Consider the following 17,701-nt stretch of genomic DNA (forward strand, 5'->3'; position numbering starts at 1 on the left):
AACAAAAAATTAAAATACAGTAATGCACCAAACATGAAAAGCTTCCCTAAACAGTGCTGCCTTCAGATGTTTTCTAAAAGTCTGGTAGCTGTTCTTCTCTTTGACATCTGGTGGGAGGGTGTTCCACAGGGTGGGTGCCACTACCGAGAAGGCCCTCTGCCTGGTTCCCTGTAACTTGGCTTCTCGCAGTGAGGGAACCGCCAGAAGGCCCTCGGTGCTGGACCTCAGTGTCCGGGCAGAACAATGGGGGTGGAGACGCTCCTTCAGATATACTGGACTGAGGCCGGTCCATAAAAATATATTATATTTATATGTATGTCGGAAGCTGCCCAGAGTGGCTGGGGCAACCCAGTAAGAGGTGTGTGGTTTAAATAGTAAAATTATCTTTATGGAATGGGCTATTCCTAGTTTCAACAGAGAAATGTTGCAGGGTATAACATAATACGCAGAATAAGGTCATATCATTCATGTGGGGAGATGCCATATTTTTTGATGTCTCCCATACAAAAAGCAAAAAACACCAGGATGTAATAACTTGCACATCCAAAATAGAGGCTTTGTTTATCTCTCTTCCTTTTTTTTTTTTAAATGATATTTATTGAGAATTTTAAAATTACAAAAAAAACAAAGAGAAAAAGAAGGAAAAAACAAGGAAAGAACAAATAGCAATTAAACAATACAAATCGATAAAAGTCAAAATCAAAAAACAAAAACAAAACACATAACACATCAAAAGCAAAAAGCAAAAATAAGCCAATTTTTTTTTTTAAAAAAACAGATCCAGTATTCCCAAATCCTTAACTGTCATTACCTTATTTCATCGACCTCCTCACACCTCCCTTTTTTGTATTCTAGTTGTTGATTATCACAGCAAATCCTTTCCATTTTTCATAATATTCTGTCATTAAATTACCTTAGTCTATTTTAACCTTATCTTACCATAAAAAACCCTAAAACGTAAAACTTAAATCTTATTTATACCAATTTCTCATAACCATAGCATATTCTTACATAATTCTTTTTAACATTTCTCCTAAAGCCAAATAATTTCGTTCCAACATTTTTCTAATACTCATTAATTTTACAAAACATTCCTAAGTAAAATTTTTAAAACTTTCTTCCAATCTTCATCCAACGTCTCTTCCTCCTGGTCTCGGGTTTTGTCAGTCCTTTCTATCCCATCCATCTAGTTCATTAACCTGGTAACCTTATGTCTGAGGCCCTTAAGTCTCTTCCATGTCCCTTCCGCAGATCTTCTTCATATTTATACCTGTACTTTACTTTGTCTTCTGCTCCTTTCACTCGTGGAGACTCCAGCTTGACAATATTTTTGTCCCTTCTCAACAGATCAGCCCCTTTTCCATAGTCAACACTGAACTCCATGTGGTATTTAAAAGCATGTTTCAAAGTCCCTCCAAAGTTGAGGACCCCCACAACTCCAAACTCCTCCCAGCCCAAAGCCAGACTTGAAAAGTCAAAACATCCCTGCATAGGGGGGTCTATCCAGCCCCCCATCTCCAAGCCAAGCAAGACTCTATCTCTCCAAATCTGGCTTTTTCCAGGTTCATTCGTCAGATCCAACAACTCATGTTCCTGCTGGGCCACAGTTCCCTCCATCTCTGCCTCCCGAGGTCCAGCCACAACCTCCTCCCTCATCTGATCTGTCAGAACACATTCCTGGATTAATTCCTGAGTGGGTTCTATATAGATACCCACTACCTGTCCAAAATTTCCGATCACAACAGTCATCAAATCCGTCTTCTCATGTAACTGTTCCAATAAAGCACTTGTCTTGCAGAAAGCACGCACCAGAGCCGCCGAGTACATTCTTGTGCAAGGTCAAAGTCTGATCCCACGATCTTAATCTATTGCAGCTGCAAAGCTCCCCAGTTCAGATTTAATAACAGTTTCACAAGCTCCCTCTAGGGGAAAAGCTTCTATTTGTATCCATCTCTCTCTCTTTTTTTTATAGCAGATCTAACAACAAAGTTTCCTTTTTCAGATATTTTGTCAATATTTTGTTCCTTTTAGATGCGAAGGGGAACAATGGAGTCACTATGTTTCTCTTCTTTTAACTGTCTGTCAAAAACGTTTGTCTATAGTCAATGAACTTCCCGAGGACGTCTGTCCTGACACCCCGCTCCCAGGTTCAAGACGGTGGAAAATTACTTTTCTTTACACTCTCTTCTGCAGGTTTAAACAGTCCAGAAAAAATCCCCCCTCTTCTCCTGCTTCCAAGGGGGGTTCAGTAATTTTAGATGATGAAAATTGATCCTTTACAGACAATTTTCTAAACTCTAGCTTGCCATGTCTTTGCTTTAATCTATCTACAAAAAGTGGAAGGTTGACTTCCTGTTTAGACCTTCCCGCTTCAGTGCCAAATTAGAAGAAATTTCTTAATCCAATTTTCTGTTCTACTCACGGGTCGTTGTTTAGAGTCCAGTTGTCCACAGGAAAAAGTCAGCGCTCTCTGGCAACAGCAATGCGGCTTCACTCCGTGAAAGAAGCAGTCGATTCAAGGCACCGCGCCGCTCACCCCACGTCGCTCCGGATCCCCGAAACCGGGTCTCCCCGCGAGTAGGGGGGTGCAAAAGGTGCCAGCCGAATCCCACGTCCACAGGCTTCTCCCGCCTGTGGTTTTTAATGGGTCTCCGCCTCGCCATGGCGGTTCAGACCCTTTTTTCCACGGAGCGGATTCCTCCCGATCGGAGGAAATCCGCCATTGCCAGAGGCGCCAACCCGGTCGTCTGTTTATCTCTCTTCCTGTTCTGCTACTTTGCTATACACAGGGAGTCTTTATAACTTTATAATACACAAACCCAGTGCTTTTTTTCTTAAAAAAGAAATGTTTAGGGGTACTGTCGTTTTGACTCAAGAAAATCACAATTTTATAGTTCAAATCCGGAAAAATAAATATAGTACAGTGGTACCTCTACTTATGTGCACCTCTGGTTACATATCCTTCAGGATACACATGCAGCAAACCCGGAAGTATTTTTCCGGGTTTCACCGTGCGCATGCACAGAAGCACTCTACCGCACCGCACGCATGCGCAGAACAGGTTGCGAAAACCTCGGGATCTGACCGGAGCTCCGGAACAGATCCCATCTGCAACCAGAGGTACCACTGTAAATGGACAAAAGTACAAAGTTTCACCAAATGTTTAGGGGTATGCGTACCCCTGTGTCCCCCCCCCCCGAAAAAAAGCACAGCACAAGCCTATAGAAACATGCACACAGGCACATACCACCTCCAGGCTGCAGTGGCACAATCCTGCACCCAGACAGTGAGACTGTCTGCACCCCGAGATCATCATTGGAGGCCTTCCTCCATGCACCTGCTCCTAGAGAAGTCCAGAGGGTGGATTTTCAGAGAACAGGCCTTTTCAGAGGTAGCCCTATTAGGGCTGCCATATGTCTGGAATTTTCCAGACATAACTAGGATTTGGCCTTCACGGGGTCTCTGCCATGGGAGCATATTCACCCAGTGCTTTTCCAGCTGCACTGGCTCCCGGTGGAGTACAAGGTCAGATTTAAGGTGCTGGTTTTGACCTTTAAAGCCCTTCACGGCCTAGGACCCTCGTACCTACAGGACCGCATTTCCCGGTATGCCCCACGGAGAGCCGCAAGGTCCATAAATAGCAACACCCTAGGGGTCCCGGGCCCTAAGGGAGTTAGATTAGCCTCAACCAGAGCCAGGGCCTTCTCAACACTGGCTCCGGCCTGGTGGAACACTCTTGTCTCATGAGACCAGGGCCCTGTGGGATCTGATTTCTTTCCGCAGGGCCTGTAAGACAGAGTTGTTCCACCTGGCCTTTGGCTTAGAATCAGTTTGATTCCTTCTCCGTCTTTCTTTTTCCTTTCTCCTCCTGTGATGAGGCTGCATTTTAATTGTTTTCATGTTTTAATGTTGTACTTTAATCTTGTTTTTAAGCTGTATTCATTTAACTCATTTTTATTATTGGTTGTTAGCCGCCCTGAACCCGGCCTTGGCTAGGGAGGGCGGGGTATAAATAAAAATTATTATTATTATTATTATTATTAACAGTGTCCGTGCAGAAATCGCTGAAATGTCCAGGAAAATCTGGACATATGGGAACCCATGTCGGAAGTGTAGGTTCTGGCAGATTTCAAAACTTCACGTGCGCCCCCCCCCCCCAAAAAAAAACCTCAACAAGTTTTGTCTCCAGATTTCCCCTTTTTTAAATATGGCAACCCTACCCTGGCTTGTGGAATGCTCTCCTAAGGAAAGCTCACCAATATAGATAGCTTTTCAGTGCCAGGCAAATGCATTTTTTGTTCTCCCAGGCATTTGGGGACTGATTGATCTGCAGAAGACACCCATTTCCAGTCTGTGAAATTGTAGCCCTTTCAAGGCTCTTAATCTCGGGGTCATGGGTTCAAATCCCATTTTGGGCAAAAGATTCCTGCATTGAAGGAGGTTGGACTAGATGACTCTCATGGACACAGGTGCCAACTCCCTGGGGCCCTGGGTGCCCAAGCACCCACAAAATTCCCCACGAAGGGGCCGGGCACCCACAAATTTCGGTGTCAGGGACATGCATGCTGCAAGGCACCCATGGCCCCGGGCAGACACGGTTGCGGGGCCAAGTTGGCACTCCTGTTCACGGCCCCTTCCAGCTCTACAATTCTATGATTCACATCTATTTGACTCCCTAAGCAAGGCTGGGCTGGATGAATCCCAAGGCGGAATTAAGATTGCCAGAAGAAATATCAACCTCAGATATGCAGATGACACAAATGTTAAGTTGTGGGTGAACATATCAGACGACACAGTGATTGTTCAAACAGCTCTTGTTTATTCACAGGCCAGAACAGAACTGAACTGAAGGGTTCAGCCAGCCTGCTTATATAGAGCTCCACTAGAACGCAACAGTAACCATTTTCTGTAACTATCCAATCACTGAACGTCACTTTCAATCCCTTATTTGCATATGTGGACCTGAACTATCTACAGTATCCCCCTGCTGGCCCAGGGTGAGAACTTCAGTACATAACAACCACCTTGATGGCAGAAAGTGAGGAGGAATTAAAGAACCTTTTAATGAGGGTGAAAAAGGAGGGCGCAAAATATGGTCTGAAGCTCAACATAAAAAAAAACTAAGATCATGGCCACTGGTCCCATCATCTCCTGGCAAATAGAAGGGGAAGAAATGGAGGCAGTGAGAGATTTTACTTTCTTGGGCTCCATGATCACTGCAGATGGTGACAGCAGTCACAAAATTAAAAGATGCCTGCTTCTTGGGAGAAAAGCACTGACAGCATCTTAAAAAGCAGAGACATCACCTTGCCAACAAAGGTCCGTATAGTTAAAGCTATGGTTCTCCCAGTAGTGATGTATGGAAGTGAGAGCTGGACCATAAAGAAGGCTGATCGCTGAAGAATGGAGGCTTTTGAATTATGGTGCTGGAGGAGACTCTTGAGAGTCCCATGGACTGCAAGAAGATCCAACCTATCCATTCTTAAGGAAATCAGCCCTGAGTGCTCACTGGAAGGACAGATCCTGAAGCTGAGGCTCCAATACTTTGGCTACCTCATGAGAAGAGAAGACTCCCTGGAAAAGCCCTGATGTTGGGAAAGATGGAGGGCACAAGGAGAAGGGACGGCAGAGGACGAGATGGTTGGACAGTGTTCTCGAAGCTACCAGCATGAGTTTGACCAAACTGCGGGAGGCAGTGGAAGACAGGAGTGCCTGGTGTGCTTTCTGGTCCATGGGGTCACGAAGACTAAACGACTATACAACAACAAAAGCAAGAAAGCCAGCTTCCTGGCAGGATCGCCAGCCTCATTCTTGAAGGCAAAGCAATACATCTCAGCTCTCAATGGAACTAAAGCAATCTCCTAGGTTTTGTTGTTGTTGCAAGGAGCAGAACTCGGCCTCCTTCATCTCTTCTTGATTCAAAAGCCCTTGATACAAGAACAAAAATCTGTCTGTATGTCCACCACAGACAGTGAGCACACCAACCCAAACCCCACATGCAATAATCCAAGAATCCAAACCGTGTCACAAAACGATACAACATTACTTCGCATGATACGCTCACTGTTATATTTTTACCAGCCAATTAATTCCTATTAGCCTTTCTGGGCTGCGCCCCACCCCCCGGTTGCTTAATATACTGACATTGCTTAATTACAGTAGATGGTAAATTTTCAAGGCCTAGTCAGTTAAACTGATTAAAAAAAGAATATGCAGGTAAAAAATTCAAAACTTGGCCCGTGTTGCAGAGAAATTGGTTTTAGACATTGGCCCCCTGCTTCTGCAAACACCGATGGTCACTGCGACCTGCACTGTGTGCTTATTTGAACCACACCCAACAGTTTTCTGCGCATGTATATTCTTATCGTATATTTGATGTCCAAATTTTGGGCTTCAATTCCTTCCAAAGAGACAAATCTATTAAATCCAGCCTGTGAGTCATATTTGCACAACTTTAAACCCAAGAGTTGTGTCAATATAAAGGAATCCATGCGCGACATTACCAGTTTTATTGTTTTTTTTTGTGGGGACGGTGTTACCTGCTTAAGAACAAATTTAGCCATTCGTTTCAGAAAAGCACATCTTTATGCAGGGGTTTATTTCAATCAGTTATAATATTGACCTTTCTCAGGAGCTGCAGTAATGTCCCATAGATGCTGGGTAGCCAGGAAATCTTCAAAGCTTTGGAGATTTCAAGGCCGGCAGTCTCAGCCTGAGACCTTGCCAGCAGGAAGATATCAGCCACGATAAGCCGCTTCTAAGCATCAGGAGACAAAATATTTCCTGCTACTGATATTTGCTCCCACAGTCTCCTTTAATCAGAAATGCTTTATAATTTCTTCTCCTTTCCCCTCTCCCCCACTCATCTCTTATATTCCAAGGTAGGGGGGGAGAGACCCACAATCCACAATATTTTTCTTAGGACCAACTGCAACGTCAGAGAACAGAGAGGAAGCTTCTAAAGCCCCCAGGACTCTTAATCAGGCTGGATTTTAAGCAAAGTTAGGATGGTGCTGGCGGGGGGAGCAAAACGTTTTTGATGCTGAAGCCACAAAGTGGCTAGGATTTTAGGAGTGTTCCACTATGGAAGATAAATTAAAATACTATTTCTGACTTCTTCTTTTTTAAGATTGGTCATAGGAGGAGATATCTGACTTAGCCTGGCTGCAAGGCACATACAATCATAGAATTGTTAGAGCTGGAAGGGACCCCGAGGGTTATCTAGTCCAACCCCCTGCAAGGCAGGAATCTTTTGCCCAATGTGGAACTCGAACTCATGACCCTGAGATTAAGAGTCTCGTGCTCTACTGACTGAGCTATCCCAGGACAATGCAGCAAGCTTGGTGAAGCTCAGATGATCTCAACCTGCTGAGTGCCTGGATGGAAAACTAGCTGAAAATCCTATGAACCTACATTATATTTAGATCGTTGTAAGCTACCTTGGGTGGGACGCGGGTGGAACTGTGGTCTAAACCACAGAGCCTAGGACTTGCCTTTCGGAAGGTCGGCGGTTCGAATCCCCGTGACAGGGTGAGCTCCCGTTGCTCGGTCCCTGCTCCTTCCAACCTAGCAGTTCAAAAGCATGCCAGTGCAAGTAGATAAATAGGAACCACTCCGACGGGAAGGTAAACGGCGTTTCCGTGCGCTGCTCTGGTTTGCCAGAAGCGGCTTAGTCATGCTGGCCACATGACCCGGAAGCTGTACGCCGGCTCCCTGAACCTATAGAGTGAGATGAGCGCACAACCCCATAGCTGTCTGCGACTGGACCTAATGATCAGGGGTACCTTTACTTTTAAGCTGCCTTGAGCTGGCTTGTGCCTAGAAAGGCGGGGTGCAAATCTTTAGAATAAACATACAAGCAGTGCCTTAAACCCACTGGATGTAAATGAGGATGGTGTAGAATTGGATTCAGTTCATATATAAAGGTGAACCTACCTAATCCACATTTTCCAATGCAGTAAATGAACCGAAACATCTTCCAAACTTCTCATCTCCCTGAATTTTGCAATGCAGTTCTCTAGGCAGGTCATGTGCAAAAAAAAGGAAATTGACTTAGATATAAATCCAGAAAAATAACCATGTTTCAGCGGTGGACAGGGAACAGTCTGAGCTACCTGAATGCTCCAGCAGTTCTCATGTAAAGGTAAAGGGACCCCTGACCATTAGGTCCAGTTGTGGACAACTCTGGGGTTGCGGCGCTCATCTCGCTTTACAGGCCAAGGGAGCCGGCGTACAGCTTCCGGGTCATGTGGCCAGCATGACTACGCCACTTCTGGCGAACCAGAGCAGCGCACGGAAACGCCATTTACCTTCCTGCCAGAGTGGTACCTATTGATCTACTTGCACTTTGACGTGCTTTCAAACTGCTAGGTTGGCAGGAGCTGGGACCGAGCAATGGGAGCTCACCCCATCACGGGGATTTGAACCGCCGACCTTCTGATCGGCAAGTCCTACGCTATGTGGTTTAACCCACAGCGCCACCCGCATCCCAAGTTCTCGTGTATTCCTCGTTTAATAAAGGGATTTGGAATTCGTGGCCCTCCAGATGTTGTTGGACTATAACTCCCATCCTCCTTGACCATACTGGTAGGGAGTTGATGGGAGTTGAAGTCCAGCAACATCTGAAGGACTATGTATTACATGGGGTTCTTGGTGATGTTAGCCATCCCTTCAATTTAAAAAATAAACACCAGGTGTGCCTTTTCTTTTGAAGTATAAGTGATTCTTCGAAACAAGGCACATTCCCTAGCCAACAATAGCTATGGCTTAAGGTTGGCTAGCAATAGGGAGCAACAAGCCATGGCCTGTTTCATCCATAACAGGAAACCATAATTTTCTGGTTTGTTTATTCCTCTGGGGAAGGAGCAACAAGAGAATGATCAGGCAGCACATACCAGCACACCTGTCTTTCACAATATATCACAATAAGCTAGAAAGTCTGGCTTCTACCATTATGTGCACATGGGGCCAAAGCGCCTGCTATTTTTATATTTGGTCTTTCTTCTTGCCTCTAGGTGGAGTCCAGACTGCCACTATGTACAGGTGGGATTCAATGGCATGCCAGCAGGGTCAGGTGGTACACTTAAAGTTGATTTTGAAGCTCTAGTGCTTCCTTGGAAAACCTGTTTATTTATGAGCACAATTCAAAGTGTTGGTGCTGACCTTTAAAGCCCTAAACGGCCTCGGTCCAGTATACCTGAAGGAGCGTCTCCACCGCCATCGTTCTGCCCAGACACTGAGATCCAGCGCCGAGAGCCTTCTGGTGCTTCCCTCGCTGCGAGAAGTCAAGTTACAGGGAACCAGGCAGAGGGCCTTCTCGGTAGTGGCACCCGCCCTGTGGAATGCCCTCCCGTCAGATGTCAAAGAGATAAACAACTACCTAACATTCAGAAGACATCTTAAGGCAGCCCTGTTCAGGGAAGTTTTTAATGTGTGACATTTTAGTGTTTTTTTGGTCTTTGTTGGAAGCCGCCCAGAGTGGCTGGGGAAACCCAGCCAGATGGTCGGGGTACAAATATTAAATTATTATTATTATTATTATTATTATTATTATGATTATGAAAAGGAATCATAGAATCGTAGAATTGTAGAGTTGGAAGGGACCCTGAGGGTCATCTAGTCCAACCCCCTGCGATGCAGGAATCTCAGTTTAAAGCATCCATAACAGATGGCCATCCAACCTCTGCTTGAAAACCTCCAAGGAAGGAGAGTCAACCACTCCCCTTGGGAATCTTGTCAACTGCCGAACAGCTCTTACCACCAGAAAAGTCTTCTGAATGTGTAGCCAGAATCTCCTTTCTTGTGACTTAAATCCACTAGTTCGGGTCCTACCTGCCAGAGCAGGGGAAAACAAACTTGCTCGATCTTCCATGTGACAGCCCTTAAGATATTTGAAGATGGCTACCATATCTCCTCTCAGTCTCCTCTTTTCCAGGCTAAACATACCCAATTGCCTCAACCATCCCTCATCAGGCTTGGTTTCCAGACCCTTGATCATTCACCCCCCCCCAAAAAAAAATATATTAGTGGTTTTCTCTTATAATAAACAAACATAAACACAGAAAAAAACATTACATTTAACACAACATAAAAACTTAACAACAATAAAAACGCAAAAGTTAAAAGAAGATTTTTTTCTTCTTATTATTCCCTGTTATATTTACATTGCTAGAAGACTTCCTTGACACCTTCCAATCTGAATTTCATCATAACACATATTTAGCAGTTCCCAATTTCATATTTGTAACATCAATATCCTCTTTCATTACAAACTTCTTATCCTTACTTCCAATTATAGACCCTTGATCATTTTGGTTGCCCTCCTCCGCCCACGTTCCAGCTTGTCAACATCCTTCCTAAATTGTGGCACCCAGAACTAGACACAGGTGTGTCCTGACCAAGGCAGAATAGAGTTGTACTATTACCTCTCTTGATCAGACACCAGACTTCTGTTAATGCAGCCTGGAACAGTGTTAGCTTCTTTTGCTGCCGCATCACACAGTTGACTCATGTTAAGCTTATGGTTCACTAAAACCCCTAGATCTGGAGGGGAGAGAGTCAGGAGTGAAGAGCAGAAAGCAGTGGCATTAGGCTCTCTGAGAACAGAGAGTCAGTTTCAGGAACGCAGTAAGAATCAATACTTTGGAGAGCTCCGTGGGGCAGCTGTGTCCTGATATCACTCCCTCCAACAGCGAACTCTGTGCTGCCATGCAAACAGGAACAGAGCCACAACTGAGAAGCCTGTTTGTAACTGCTTGTAATATTGCATTTTTAAAATTATTGTTTGGGGAAACCCTGGTCTAGAATGCTATTTACACGCTGAGTGCTGAGCACTAAGGTCTTTTAATAAGAAAACAAAATTTATCAAAAATAGATGGCCAAGTGTTCAAAATCTTGACAGGAACCCAAATGGGAGGGAAACCTGGTAGAGAAAAAGACGACTTGGCATTTCTGTCCAAAAGAGATACAGTGGTACCTCAGGTTAAGAACTTAATTCGTTCCGGAGGTCTGTTCTTAACCTGAAACTGTTCTTAACCTGAGGTACCACTTTAGCTAATGGGGCCTCCCGCTGCCAACTTGCAATATCTGTTCTCATCCTGAAGCAAAGTTCTTAACCTGAGGTACTATTTCTGGGTTAGTGGAGTCTGTAACCTGAAGCATCTGTAACCCGAGGTACCACCCGAGGTAAATGCAAATCCTGCCAGGTTCAGAAATCTAATGAGATCCCATTCACTCCGTGACTGTATGACGCAGCATCCTGTCAGAGGCCTGGTGCATCCATCCCAAAGCTCAGGAAGTTTCTGCCCTCTTAAACAACCCAACAGTAAAATCAGCAGCAACTAGGCACCTGACAACCTTCGAAAACCTCCTCCTAACAACAAAGGGAAACGGTAAAGGGATGGTATCCACAATATACAAAATACTACTCCAAAATCCCACAAACCCCCTAGACGCAATCAAAAAACAATGGGAGAATGACATAGGCTATGAGATTAACCCCACTCAATGGACCAGAATGTGGTCTAAACCCCCCTTTAAATCCGTATCAACGAAAAGAAAAGAACTCTCTCTGAAACTCACCTACTGGTGGTACCTAACACCAAGAAAACTAGCGATAATACGCCCAGGAACCTCGAACCTCACCAAAATGCTGGAGAGGGTGCACCTCCACAGGGACATACCTCCACATGTGGTGGGAGTGCCCCAAAATCCAACTATTCTGGACAACAGCCACATGAGAAATATGTAAAATAAGCAAGTATTAGACACCCCAGAATTGGCCCTACTAAACATCTTCCAAGACAACAATGCCCATTTACACCACAAAGAACTCATAACCCACCTACTTTCAGCAGCCAGAAACACCATAATCAGACACTGGAGAGACCTATCAGGAGTAAGCATGGACCAGTGGTACCAAATAGTATGGGAAACAGCCCTACTAGAAAAATTAACCAATAAACTGAAACTGACACGGGGACAAGCAGAAGAAGATGTCTTTACCCCAGTATGGCTCCCCTTTATCACATACACAGCCCAACAAGACAATGACAATAATCCACCAACAGCATACAAATCAATATGGCTAACCTGATCCAAAACACTCATCCACCCCACTCACACACAAAAACAAAGATCACCACAGCCAATCACAAACAACCACATCCTAGGCCAACCCCAACCTGTCTCACCACCAAAGGAACACAAGTGAACAGCACAAGCATCGCTGACACCAAACCCTACATACATTAAGCATAATAGAAACATCGCCACCCGACCCCACCCCCACCCATCTTCCCCCCCACCCCTTTTTTTCTCCCCCTAATGTCTCAACAAATGAAACGGATTTGTAAAAATGTTACATGGAAAAAATACGAGAGACATTACACATACTTCTGTAAAACAAGAAAATCTTTAACATGTGTGATGTCACGCACACATCACTCCCCCCTCCAATTGCCCTTGCATGCTGGCACCTCTGGCCTTAATTATTCCCCTGCGAAAAAATTTCACTGCACGCCGCTGGCAACACAATAGCTCGCTGCTTGGCTTAAAGCAGCAAAGCAGAACCCTGACAAGAGCCCTAGTAAGTTCAGACTTGCCCAAGGCCATAGTGGGAGATTTGTGACTGGGCAGGGATGTGGAGCTTCATTCAAACTCAACGCTGCCTCAAACACTCACCCCACTCCATTCCAGCATTGATGGGACACAAATCTTTGAAGCATCGTGCATAATTTTGCCTTCATAGAATCTTAGAGCTGGAAGAGACCCCAGGGGTCATCTAGTCCAACCCCCTGCAATGCAGGAATCTCAGCTAAAGCATCCATGGCAGATGGCCATCCAATCTCTGCTTAAAAACCTCCAAGGAAGGAGAGTACATCGCCTCCCGTGGGACTCTGTTCCACTGCCTAACAACTCTTACTGTCAGAAAGTTATTCCTGATGTTTAGTCGGAATCTCTTTTCTTGTAATTTAAATCCACTAATTTGGGTCCTACCTGCCAGAGCAGGAGAAAACAAGCTTGCTTTACCTTCCGTGCGACAGCCGTTTAGATATTTAACGATGGCTACCATATCTCCTCTCAGTCTCCTCTTTTCCAGGCTAAACATACTCAATTCCCACAACCGTTCCTTATAAGGCTTTTTCCAGACCCTTGATCATCTTGGTCGCCCTCCTCTGCACACCTTCCAGCTTGTCAACATCTTTCTTAAATGGCAGCACCCAGAACTAGAAACAGTATTTCAGGTGTGTTCTGACCAAGGCAGAATAAAGCAGTACTATTACCTCTCTTGATCAAACACTAGACTTATGTTAATGCAGCCTGGAACAGCGTTAGCTTATTTTGCTGCTGCATCATATGGTTGACTCATGTTAAGCTTGTGGTCCACCAAGACCCCTAGATCCTTTTCACATGTACTGCTAGTAAGCCAGGTGCACCCCATCCTATATTTGTGCATCCGGTTCTTCCTGCCTAAGTGCAGAACCTGACATTTGTCCCTATTGAAATTCGTTTTGTTAGCTTGCGCCCAGTTCTCCAATCTGTTAAGGTCATAATGAATTCTGATTTGGTCTTTTGCAGCATTAGCTACGTCTCCCAGTTTGGTGTCATCTGCAAATTTGGTGAGCATCCCCTCAATTCCTGTTTCAAGCTTAAACTCAAATTTGAAATTCAAATCAGTTCAAAATGTATAGCAGGGTTTGTTTGTTTGTTTGTTTGTTTTTGTTGTGGTGGTGTGTGCGTTTGTGTGTTTAACTGATGGCCAAGAACTAATGAGAGGTAAGAGTCCTTGTAATCTACTTTGAAGAGGCTGGCGGATTTTAGCATGTGCCAGTCCATAGTCTACTGCATCTAGAGCCAAGTCTAGCATCTCTTTCCTTTTCTGAAAAAAGAAAGAGCAAAATATTGACACGAGGTCTTGAAAACTTATTAATTACAATCCTTAACTGTGCATTTGTGTTTGTGTGCCTACTCAGGAATAAGTCCATGTTTGTCACGGAGCTTAACTCCCTCCCAGGTATTATTATTATTATTATTATTATTATTATTATTATTATTTCTACCCCGCCCATTTGGCTGGGTTTCCCTAGCCACTCTGGGTGGCTTTCAACAGAACATTAAAAACATGTGGTACATTTAAAAACATTAAAGGTACATGTGGATAAAATAGCAGCCTCTGGAGGATAAAAGAATTATACTGACTTGTTGGGATAAAAGAAGACCCTGTGGTGTCTGAAATCTGATCCTTCCAAAAGGCACTGGAGATAAATTCATTTTCAAAATATTATTTAAAAAAAACCTCTTTAAGCCATTTCCCACCTGAGGTGATTTATTAAGATTATAGGAAGCAGCCCCATACTGAGCCACACCATTGGTCCATCCAGCCCAGTACTGTCAACACGGACAGGCAGCAGCTCTCCAATGACTCAGGCTGCTATAAGCGGAGATGGGATAGAAACAGGAGCCTTTTGCATCCAAGGCAGGTGCTTCCCACCTAGCTACGGCTCTTCCTCCTTATTTTGGCACTTGCTTTTCCTTGTTTTTATCTTGCTATTTGTATTGTCATGGCAAAACGCCCCAGGAATTTTGACTTTCGGGGCGGCATGGAAATGTTTTGAATAAATAAACAAATAATGCATAGATACATGCTGTGAAAGCCCACCTAGGTTTCTGCTCTCCCTGCGCTGCTAGCTTGTCTGGTTTTTGCTTTGTCCTCCTCGAATCGAGAAGGCTGCAAGCAGGAAGGGGTCCCAACAAGCTGGTTTGCCATTAGGTGGCTGCATATCATTGCTCAGGTTGTCTTGCAAACCAGAATAGGATCCCCACATTTCTGCATATTCCAAGGAGACACAATTTCTCGGGCTCGTCCAAACTTCTTCTTTTTTTCCAGGAACTGGATCTCTGCCCAACTATTTGCCATTTTTATCATTGGCATTCCAAAAATGTGAACGCACACACATTGTGATTCAGCGGAGTATTAAAAATAAAAGAGACGGCTGCAAAATTATATAATAAACATAGGCTGCGCTGCATGGATCCGGAACCACGGACCCTTTTAACTGATGTGATCAGTTAGCCCAAAACGCTACCTTGAGGTTTAATCCTACAATCTCTACATCTCTGTGTCGCATAGAAATGCTCTGCGTCGCATAGAAATTGCATCTCGACCTTTTGCCACACTGGGCTTCTCCAAAGAAGTAGACTGAGTAATCGTCTGAGTAGCCTTTGTCAGGGAGGAACAAATGAGTAAGGATGGTGTGCATTTTGTAAGGGAGGGGGGCTTTACCTGGATCAATACCTCTACCCACTTTAAACAAGCGGGAAATTGTGAGGTTCAAGTACACAGTGCACATGAAGCCACCTTTGTCTGTGCCAAACCATTGGTTGTGCTAACTCGGTATATTGCTGCAACCTTTGGTTGGATATGGCTTCCCAGGGACTTGGGTAAAGATGTGTGGGATTGAACCAGAGATCTGCAGCAGACAGCGCATGAGCTGTGACCCCCCCCCCTCGTGGAAAGGCTATGAAAAACGGTAATGAAGCCAAGCCCTAAGAGGGCAGGATTTGAACCCTCACCTTTCAATGCCCCACTGCTGCAAAGACACAACCTTTCAAGGCATCGCTAGCAATTGCACAAAGCCCCTGGCGTGGCGTAAGAGGGAATTGTCACCTGTCCTGACATCACTGTGGCACAGAGTGGGCTACAACTCCAAGAAATAGCCACAGAAGATGTGTATTGGATGCATATAAGACTATGCCTTGGAGACAGGTTTCCAGTGCAAGGAGGACGCTCAGAGGAACCATGTGATACAGTTAAAAGGAGGCTTGTTCTGAGCATGTACAGAGTAGCCACAACAACCCCCCCCCCCATTCAACTTTCTTAACAGGGATGTGAGGGCTTCAAGGATGTGACCTTCAAGTCTGTGTCTCTCTGTTTTAGGAAGCATACACACTGGGCAAGATCCAGCCAGAGCTAAACGATTTGGAGTCCCATTGGTTTCAATGGAAGTGAGTTAAGCAACAGCTTAAGTTTCCTACTGACATCAATGGGACTTGGGGGCATTTTACGGTGAGCAAATTGTACCCAGTGTGTGATTTTCCCTCAGATCTGGGAAGTATTTTTCTACCCAGCAGATAAGAGTCTGGTTTACAGTCTACTGCTACTTCCATGCGGTGGAATTAGGAATTAATGAGGCATTAGCAGAATGGATGAGGAATTGATGAAATTAATTAATTGGGAATGCCATTGCATTAACACCTTTCATAACATTCCTTAAAAAAAAGCGTGGAGCATAGACACAAAGGCTGAAAAAACTCATCCCAATGGTGATCCTATGTCTTCTGACTCAGAAGTAATCTCCATTGAACTCAATGAGGAGTACTCCAGAGTTATTTGTATATAGGATTACATATTTAATTTCCCCCACTGCTCAGACTGGGCTCAAGCCAAAAACCACTGCTCCACATCTTTATAATGGATTTGAGCAATTTTTGCCCAAATAAACTCCAGTGAAACAGGAAACTCCAAGCATATGAAAAAATATATTATTTGGCTTTTCTCTCATTCATATCCAGTTTCCCCATCATTTTGGTTAAAGTATTCACGTGAGTTTTTGAACACTTGTGCCATCCCCAGTCTTTCTTCTTCAGGTGTCATTTAAACACACACACACACACACACACACACGTACACGGAAGCAAACCACAAATGACTTAAGTAACAAACTTTAGCAATTTTTTCTAGACAACTTTGAGAGTTAAAAAATCTGAAAATTCTGAAATGGTCCCGGGAAAGGCCATTTTGAGCTTTCTAAATCTAACTGTCCTCTTTCCCGAATTATTATCAATCAAATCAACAATAGCATCATTTATTGTTCTCCCATACCCCTTTCCATGATCCATTACCTAGCAATCATTTTTATTCTCTCTCTCTCTCTCTCTCTCTCTCTCTCTCTCTCTCTCTCTCTCTCATTCACTCATACACAATCTCTCTCTATATGTATTAAAATTCACACAGCTCAATACAAGCACCTACCTGAGTGCTTTTGAATGGATCGTTCTTGACTCTGCAATTACTGGGAACGCATTAAACCCGAGCCGGCATTTCCGAGTTTCCTTTTTTTGCTTCCTTTTGCCTCACCAGAGCAACAGCTGTATCCAAGACCGGCTCCGGCAGCACACCGCTGAGCCTCCGTGAGCTCAAATACCAGCCGCTCCGGAGCGGTATCTTGTCAGCTAGTGAGCGCGCACACACGCACACATGCAGACGCCCGGTGTTTTCTTTCCTCGGCAAAAGCAACAGCTTCGTTGAAGTTCCCCCTCCTTCCCTGACATGACAAATTTCAGAAGCTTCTTAGTCACTGCCTGCTCTAGTGCCCAGCCTTGCCTGTGCTCGTTCCAAACTAGTCTATCCTCGTAGACACCGCGAGGATAATCTATTATCTGACAACACAGACCTAATTACCAAAGGAAACATTTGAATCACACTCTCCAAGTGTCCTTAACCAGGGACAGGTCCCTGTGTATTTTATTTTTTTTTTTTTAAGGGTGTGCTGCTGGTAAAAACTCTCCCTTCTATTCCTCGGGGGAGGGGGAGTTGGGGAGGGATTTTTTTTATTTATTTAGTAAGTTTGCGACTGTGCCCTGACAGAATGCAATAGAAGTCTTCCGTTTGGTTAAATCTGGTAAAAGGAGAGCCAGTTGC

The 17,701-nt window shown here is 44.4% G+C and overlaps 1 protein-coding gene across 1 annotated transcript in view; it reads right to left on the reverse strand.

Annotated features, from left to right (window-relative positions):
• ESR2 (estrogen receptor 2) overlaps positions 1 to 17,396 on the reverse strand; it is a 68,839-nt gene extending 51,443 nt beyond the window's left edge. The window contains exon 1 of the mRNA XM_080980922.1: positions 17,033 to 17,396. The gene's annotated coding sequence lies outside the window, so the exon portion shown is untranslated. The remainder of the gene's footprint in view (positions 1 to 17,032) is intronic.
• Positions 17,397 to 17,701: the final 305 nt, after the last annotated feature.

This window comes from Podarcis pityusensis (assembly GCF_964106645.2).
Source record: "Podarcis pityusensis genome assembly, chromosome: 1".
NCBI lineage: Eukaryota > Metazoa > Chordata > Lepidosauria > Squamata > Lacertidae > Podarcis > Podarcis pityusensis.